Source organism: Panthera tigris, chromosome B3 (assembly GCF_018350195.1).
Source record: "Panthera tigris isolate Pti1 chromosome B3, P.tigris_Pti1_mat1.1, whole genome shotgun sequence".
NCBI classification, from domain to species: Eukaryota; Metazoa; Chordata; class Mammalia; order Carnivora; family Felidae; genus Panthera; species Panthera tigris.
The window spans coordinates 126,043,952-126,051,646 of NC_056665.1; the positions used below are offsets into that span (position 1 = coordinate 126,043,952).

The 7,695-nt window shown below is 34.9% G+C and overlaps 1 pseudogene; it reads right to left on the reverse strand.

Annotated features, from left to right (window-relative positions):
* Window positions 1–6,221: 6,221 nt before the first annotated feature.
* On the reverse strand, window positions 6,222–6,320 carry LOC122239833 (annotated as a pseudogene).
* Between the last annotated feature and the right edge of the window lie 1,375 nt (window positions 6,321–7,695).

Genomic DNA, 7,695 nt, shown 5'->3' on the forward strand with positions numbered 1-7,695 from the left:
TTTATGGAATGTTGAGAATATTTTCCAGCAAGAGGGATCGGTACTTAGGAGGGAGTCTGAAAAGGAATATAGTTAGTGCATTTGAGACTGGCTTATAAATGGTTTTCAGTGACATCATCATGGATCTACACCTCACTAGAAGAAAATGGAAGAAGTATCTTGGGTTTTAAGTAGAGGGTGACATGATCCACTTGACAGTTTGAGCAGTAATTTTGGCAATGCATTCTTTCTAGGCTGAGATTTAGGTTATAGTGTAAATGTGGGCAGAGGGCTGAATAATAAGTGCATTTCATCTCAAGAGAATATGCTCCTATTATTCTCCCATTCACTCCAAGTACTCATGAACACATTCCTTCAAAAATGTGTACTTTGAAGTCAACTCCTATCTCATGGACATATCTCAAATCCTAAATATTTACCAAACTATTCTAGCTCCACAGGAGGTTTTTCCTGTGCTCATCTATTACCTAGGGATTGTTCCTGCTCCTGCTCTTTTATTTGATATTTTTGTATTGGTTTTGAAAATAATAATTAGGTTCCCATGTTTGTCATACAAAAAAACAATTTTACCTGGAGTATGGCAAGGAAAAAGAGACCTTTGTCTCTCTGGCAAATAGTTTTATTCTCCTTTCTCTAATTTTCTCACTTTTGCATAAAAAATAAAATAAACAGAGGGAGACTGAGAAAGGAGGGGGACCTGAAAAAGAATGTGGCTCATCTTGGATCTGTGAAATCTGACAAAGTGTATTGAAATAGAAATATGGAAGTATGCTGTTTGCTAAGCAGGTTAATATTGTGGTATGCGTAAAAGTTCTGGAAAACGTTTGTCTGTTATATAGAAGTTCAACAAGACTTTATTTAGTTGTTTTTTTTATATAATGTGTAGTATTTTGTGTGTGTGTGTCCACAAACTTACCCACATATAGCTATCTTATTATTTAGATGTAGACCTTGGTTTGCTGCCACTAGTCTGGCACAAAATTTTTTATAGGAATAGTTTTGGATGAGAAACAATGTCATCAATAAGAAAAAACAAATACATATTTTATAGGCCCTGTTCCAAGAACCCCTGCTACTGTTTATTTGGCTGTTTTGCACATCAGTGTTATTAGATGATAATGAGACAATATAATAGGTTATGTTACAAAATGCTAATCATTTACTGCCATATTATGTTTTTTTTTTTTAATTCAGGTAAATTTATTTTAGAAATGTTGGGAAATTCATAATGTAAAAACCTTATGAATCTGTTCCTTCCTCTTTGGTAACACCTTGTGTATAAACCATGCCTGCCTTGCCTTTATGTATTCATGTATCTCGCAAAGTAGAATTTTATTTCACTTATCAATATCATGGTAATTTTTTCATATTGTAAAAAAGAAAATTCTTAAAAGCATAGTGTTATGGATACAGATTATTCTATAATAATGGATGCTCTAATTTGAAAAACTTTATAGCATAGAGATTATGAACCTGAGCTCCAGAGCCAGATACCCTTTTTAAAAAAAAATTGTTTTTACAGAGTGAGCACAAGCTGGGGAAAGGAGCAAAGAGGTGGGGGGAATCTTAAGCAGATCCCACACTTATCATGAAGCCCAACGTAAGGATTGATCCTACAGCCCTGGGATCATGACCTGAGCAGAAATCTAGCTGGTCACTCAACTGACTAAACCACTCAAGTGTTCCAATACCTGAGCTTTAATTACCACTTCACCATGACTGACATGTGAACTTGAATAAATTCTTTAACCTCTTACTCTCTGTTTCCAAATATGAAAACTAAAAGGAATACCTACTCAATATTGTTCTTCTAATTAGATGGTTTTATATATGTAGAGCAATTTATGTATGCAGCAATGCGTAGATATGATACATACAATATAAATAATAGATATCATTTTTTAGATTCCATATTGATAGCCATTTGGATTGTTTCCAACTTTATAGACGTGTGAATAACAATATGCTTAACAAATTTGAGTATAAATCTCTCAAAGAATATTACAGCCAAATGATTTGTAATTTGATATATACTGCAAAATCACCTTCCAGAATAGTTACAAAATTTACACTATTATGTCAGGTTGAGAGAGACTGCTTCATAAGCATTAACATGCCTCATAATTACGTAGAATACATTTTATTGGCAGAAAAATTAAATATTTTCTTTATAATCTATAATTTTTCATTTTTAAAATTTCCTTGTTTTATCTTTCCTTTTTGATTTCTTCTTTGAGACATAGTTTTAATAGTTTTAGTATTCTATAGATGATATTTAATTCATTTTGGGGGTGTTTTTTTGTTTATATTTGAATGTCTTGAGTGGAAATTATCTGCCTCATTTATGATTTTAGCTTGTGCAGACTTTTTAATATTGTTTTTCTGACTTACATGTTTTCCTGGCATATTTGTGATTATTAGCTTATCCTCTTATTTTAGTTTCATTGTGTCTTCTGTGTTAGACCATGTCTTGAAACTACCAGACATTTGGACTTTGTTTCATGTTTGATCTGTCTTCTAATACTGAAATTTAACTCATTCGCATTTATTACTTTAATTAAAATACTTGTTCTTGAATCTGTCATCTTTCTTGTCTTAATGTTAGGTGTTTACTGTTTATTCTTTTCCTCTTAATTTTGCAAAATATAACTAATGCCTTCCTTTCCCCCTTTCTTTTCTCTGTGGGAAATTACATCCATTAGTATAATGGTTATTATTAGTTACATCTGTTTTTATCTAATTTCAAAGTTCTTAAACCCTATCAGGTCTTCTGGTTCAAAATAATTTTTGACTAAAGCCTTTACCAGAATCTCTTTAGTTTCACGCTAAAATATGCATAAAAACTAAAACAATCCTTGCCAGAAAAAGGGATTCTAGACTATTAGAGAAATGTCCACTACCTGTAAGTATGATCTTCCTGCTATAGGTGTAACTCAGGAACCAGAATGATAGAGCAAAAGGTAGCTGGACAGTTATGTACCTCCCTCCATGTCTGACTAATACAAAAGCTCAGATCCTGAGCCACTGGGAATATTAGATATAGCTGTTCATAGAAAATGGAGGAAAATATGATACACACAGCAGAGTATGTTGCTCCTTTAGAAGAGAAAGAGCATATGAAAAAGAAATTAGCAAATACAATAAAAAAGCAACCTAGCCAACAGGACAGAGATACTGCAGGGGCTCAGACCAGCAGAAGTAAGTCTGTCACTCTTCCAGGCCCAAAGAGTTTGATTCCCAGTAATTGAAGGAGAAAATGTTGGAGAGATCATAGGTATGTGTAATTTTACATTGTTCTTGACAAATTTTTTACTGTGGGAATACAATAGTAGTCAATACTGACAGTTACTGGACCTCAAACTACTCTCAAGTACAAAAATGCCCTGGAAAACAAACAAACAAATAAAACCCCATAACACATTCCTAATTTATCAAGAAGGAAACAGCAGATGTTTTGATTATAATACATTTTAAGCAAATCAGCCTCTTAGCTAGAAATATGTTCACCTGAAAAAAAATATGTATGCTGGCTTCAAAGAGATGGAATCATAGAACAGATTAAAAGTGAATAAGTTAGGAGTGTCTGGATGGCTCAGTCAGTTAAGTGTCCTACTCTTGATTTCAGCTCAGGTCATGATCTCACAGTTTGTGAGATTGAGCTCTCTGTCAGGCTTTGTGCGGTCAGCTTGGGATTTTCTCTCTCCTCTCTCTGCCTCTCCTTTAACTGTTCTCTTTCTCTCTAAATAAATAAATAAACAAACATTAAGAAAAAAGTAAGTTATCAAGGACTAGAGCTCTGAATTTGAGGCTGCATATAAATTTACATAGTGCAAAAATTCTATTTGGAATGTTTATTAACCTGACATTTGTAATTGACATATCATATACATCAGTGTGTGCCACTAAGACCAATCAGAGTTGTGTAAGATCATCAGACATTGTGCAATTGATCTTTGGGAAAACTGGAAGAGGGAACCACCTCTTCTGAAACCTGCCAGTATCTCTGACTGCATTCAGCAAGTATATATCTCATGCAGTTAATCCCTAGGGTTTTTCATTAATGAAAGTCAACTTCAAATCTTCCCATATTGGTTTCCTAAATATGAATCTTGTAAAGTGGACGATGGTGATTATGATGAAGATGGTAATAAAGCCCACCATTTAGTGAGACATATGTTTACCTAGTTTTGTGATGTTATTTATATTTATTGCACTTAAACCTTCCAACAATGCTGCTATTATCTCCATTTCATAGGTAAAGAAAATGCTCATGAGAAAGAATGTAATTCACAGTGACATAGTTATAAAGAAATATCATTGGGATTTAACACAGCTACTTGACTCCAAATACTGAGATTTCTATCTCTTAATGGTGCTGCGCATATCATATAGTCAGTTGATGCTGTTTGCTCTCTATAAGGTTTGGTTATATTCCCAGAGAGAACAGGGCTTGTTGACAAAAATGTGCCCCTCCAAGTCTCCAGGAAGACATTTTAACTAAATTACATCTCGTCTATTGCTATAATGAGGTAGGTCTTTCACAAAAATTCAGAGTTCCTTCCATTGTGTTTTCCTATACAAAGTATAATTGTATTTTGTTTCTGTTGAATCATAGCCTTTTTTTTTAATCCTTTAAGGAATACTGGAATGTTAATAATGATAAGCTGTTAGGAAAAATTAGTTTTCCATCAATAAGATATTATTTGTATTTAAGTGCTAGGAATAAGCTCATTCACTAGAGTGTGAACCTGATATGCCATTTTTTTCCCCATCTTCTTTCTGGTCTTCCCACTAGTATCCATGAAACTGCCCTGTATTATTTATTTTTCTTTTTAATGAGACATGATTGGAACACATGAGTTGAAAATAAAACTATTTATAGTGAATTATTTGTATTTTGGTAGGAAAGTCGGAAAAATTGTTCTGTAATTCAAGAGAATATACCCACAATTGGGACCCCAAAGTATGTGGACCCCAAAGAGGGATGACAAAAGGGGCAATTTGAAAGAAAAGAATAATCCCTATTTATATATTTGCTTTAAATTCTACCTCCTTCTAAGATTTTAACTCCATATGCTTTCTACCTATTTCAAGATTAGTAGGGAAAAGGCAAGAATAAATATAGGTACAAACTTTCTTGTATCAAATTTAGCCATTATAAACAATTTCATGATCCCTTCTGGTCTTTCTGGAAACACCTCTGGCAAAGACTTGCAGGATATTGCATCTTTTACTGTAATCATACTAAGGTCCAGGGCTTTAACTGTGTTGTGGTATCTTAAATTGATTAGTATCTTTGCACTGAGCCAAGCTAACCAAACTCTTAGGAGATTACAAAGTAAACTAGAATTCCATTATATTAATAGATATGTCAAAAGCACTGTAATATTTTACTGGATGACCAATACAATTTCTTTCCTGTGAGAAAACTACTTAATTAACTGGTACATAATAAAATGATTGTTTGTTAAGCATCATTTTAGCTAAGAGAGAGTTCGTTCAGTAACCTTGATGAGCAAAATCCTAAAAGCCTGATACATCTATCTCTACTGTTAGGTGTACTTGATTCTTTTCCTGGGACTGTTATGAAAATGTTACCAAAAACTGGGTGGCTTAAAATAATAGGAATGCATTCTCTAACAGCTCTGAAGGACAGAAATCTGAAATCAAGATGTTAGCAGGGCCACACTGTATCTGGAAGCTCCCTTCTTTGTCTCTTCCAACTTCTGAAAGCCAGAGGTATCAAGTGCCTTCCTTGGCTTGAGGCAACATCACTCCCATCTCTGCTTCTATAGTCACATCACCTTCTCCCATGTTTGTCTTCTCTTTGTCTTACAAGGACACTTGTTACTGGATTTAGGTCCTATCTGAATAATTCAAGATAATCTCTTTTCAAGATTCTTTTTGTTTTAAATTTTTTTTTGAATGTTTATTCTTGAGAGAGAGAGACAGAGGGCACAAGGAGGGGAGGGGCAGAAAGAGACGGAGACAGAATCTGAAGCAGGCTTCAGGCTCTGAGCTGTCAGCACAGAGCCCAGTGTGGGGCTTGGACTCATGAACTGTGATATCATGACCTGAGCCAAAGTCAGATGCTTAAGTGAGTGAGCCACCCAGATGCCCCTCATTTCAAGATCCTTAATTACATCTACAAAGATCTTTTATTCCAAACGAAGTCACACCCCCAGTTTCCAGGGGCATAAACATTAAAAACAACAACAACAACAACAACAGAATGCTTCACCAATTTGTGTGTCATCATTGCCATGCCAGTCTTCTCTGTAGTGTTCCAATTTTAATGCATGTGCTGACAAAGTGAGCACCACTGCCATTTTTTGAGATCATCAGTCAGTCCACTACAGGCATCATATACTTGAGAACTAGAGTATCAAATGTCCATTTGTCCAGGTGCTGTCTCCCTCTGGAGTAGATAGTATGAAGAGTACATAGATCCTGGGCCCCTTATTTTTCTTTGACCTCTTCCTTTCTTGATTTTTAAGTAGAACCTCCCCCTTTCATTAACTCACTTGATATATTTTAGAAACTGACAGAGACATAGCATAAAAGAAAGTAAGTGGTATGAGATGAGTTTGTAGAGATGGAGACCACATAATGTAGCATCTTGAGGCAATAGGAAAAATGTGAAGTTTATTCAAAATAAAGTGGAATACTTATAACTAGTGAAATTTATCTATATTTTTACCCATGTTGAATTATGAGTGTCTTCATACATATCTCCATATATGTAAATGTATAGGCTCAAGAACACTCTTTCGTGTATAGATGCAACACTGGAAATTTCAATACAGACAAGTTGAGAATAACTTCCATGGGGGCCAATGCAAATGAAAAGAAGATATGTTTATATTGCTGTTTCTATGTCTTAGAATTCAGTTTTTCCATTCCTCTTGTAAGGTGCTAACTGATGTTGGTTAAAGGATCAATATAGGGTTGGTTTTGCAAGACAGTGTGGACAGGACGCAGAAACTGTGTCAGGATTTCCAATTTTGCTACTGTCTTTCGACTTCTGAACCTCACGTATTCTGCATTCTGTGTTGACCCCAGAAGGTACTACAACACCTTTCCCCTTCCTCCACCTAACTCCTACTCACGTACACACATTTTTTTGTCATTTTTGTCAAACTATCATCTGTTCCTCCTTTGTCAGTTTTCTCCCAAACCCTACTGTTACCAGTACACAATCCATCTCCTTAGCTTAAGCAGCTTCTAGAATCCTATTGCATTCCCCCACCACTAGTCAGTGATAAATTAGAACAGTCCTACATCTATGCCAGCCCTTTATTTCTCTGCCTAAATACCTAAATATTCATGTTCTTGAACTTCTCATTCACTCACCACTTCACAAAATATACTGATTTCAGTGTTCATATATAATGTTAAGAGTTTATTTTATGTTACTGTTAAATGTTTGCACAGTTGTCTGGATGGAGCCTTCCATCTGTCCACACAAAGGAGCAGACATTCCACATTATGTCAATGGGTTGTTTCTAATGACATATGCACTCAGATGGAATGTGAAAATGAGACTGCAGAAAGTTTGACCCATATGTGCAAAGAGAAAGAACATTTATGTTAATGCTCATTATCTGACTATTAGAAACCTCTATCAATCAATCCACTGTAAGGTGTCAGTTTTACAGGAAGTGGAAGATATAGCCTCTGACATTTGGGAATTTA